General features: G+C 43.1%; 1 pseudogene; it reads left to right on the plus strand.

Annotated features, from left to right (window-relative positions):
- Positions 1-386: 386 nt before the first annotated feature.
- Positions 387-788, plus strand: LOC112299656 (non-histone chromosomal protein HMG-14 pseudogene; annotated as a pseudogene).
- The last annotated feature ends 669 nt before the right edge of the window (positions 789-1457 follow it).

The following is a 1457-nucleotide window of genomic DNA, read 5'->3' on the forward strand; positions in this document are numbered from 1 at the left end:
GCCCACTATGTCATTTCATTCACACGACTTTATAATGGCCTGAGAGAGCAAGTCATGGAGGTAAATAAATGCTAGTACTCTCAGCAACATTGGAGCTGGCCAAAGCCCAAGACAAATCCAGCTTGGAATTTGCATATATTTATCCCTGGCCCTAAAATTCACCCTCCACCCCCCTTCATCTCTGAATCTCAAAATCCTACTGGCTCAAATGTTACTTACCTCTTTCATGAAGTTCTATCCTAGGCCAACAGGAATTCCTCTGTCTGGCCTCCTAGAAGTTAAACCTTTTTCGCAGGTCCAGCAGTTTGGGTGGCGGGAGAAGCTGTATCAGCCAGGCAGTCCTAGTTGCAAAGATCTGTGCACCTCGGCCCTCCAGTACCCAGTACATGCCCGCCCCACCGACACGATGCCCAAGAAGAAGGTCAGCTGGAGGGGCGGCGAAGGAGGAGCCCAAGAGGAGATAGGCGAGGTTGTCAGCTACACCTGCTCCTGCAAAAGTGGAAACCAAGCCAAAAAAGGTGGCAGGAAAGGACAAATCTGCAGACAAAAAAGTGCAAATGAAAGGGAAAAGAGGAGCAAAGGGAAAACAGGCGGAAGCGGCTAACCAGGAACCTGTGGAAAACGGAGAAACTAAAACCTAGGAGAGTCCAGTCTCGAGTGAAGCAGGAGAAAAAGAAGCCAAGTCTGATTCATATCATATATCATGTCTTATCAGTGGCCCCTCTCTCCCTTCTTGCACAATCCAGAGGAATATTTTTATCAACTGTGTTGTAAATGTGACTTTTTAGTAGCTCTAGAAACAATTTTAAGACGGAGGGAATTCCACCTCATCCCTTTTTTTTAAGTGTAAATGATTTTTTTTAAGAGGTGAAATCACTTGCTGGTTGTTTATTTTTTGGTACAACCAGAAAATAGTGGGATATTGAATATGGGATGCTTTGATTGCCTTGGGTGCCGGCTAAACATTCCACAGATGGGGGTAGTTTTTCTATCCTGTAATACAAAGCATACTAAATGGCAATCTGGAGTCAGTTGTGCCTTCACTATGTCTCGAACATGTTGAATTACTTCTATTCTCGTGTTGTTGGTAGACGTGCTTCCTGAAGAAAACCGCTCCTTCATCTGGGCTCTCCCGGCCAGAATTCTGTGCGCAGTGTAACATCTGTGGTGGGGTAGTCCAGTTTTCCCAGGAACTCTGTTAATGTGATGTGAAAGACTGAAAATTCAATTATGTAGTACATATATTAAATTGTGAATTAGTCGGGCTTTGACGTAACAGCGTATCAACATTTGCAGATATTGGTACTTGATACTCTATTAAGGAAATTAGTTCCCAAATTTTAAGCTGGAAAGTCACTGGAATAACTTCAGAAAAGAATCACGACTATATGACTTTACATTTTTGGTACCTATGTTAAGAATTGTGTACAAATTGAAATGTCTGTGTCATCATCTTC

This window comes from Desmodus rotundus, chromosome 1, assembly GCF_022682495.2.
Source record: "Desmodus rotundus isolate HL8 chromosome 1, HLdesRot8A.1, whole genome shotgun sequence".
NCBI lineage: Eukaryota > Metazoa > Chordata > Mammalia > Chiroptera > Phyllostomidae > Desmodus > Desmodus rotundus.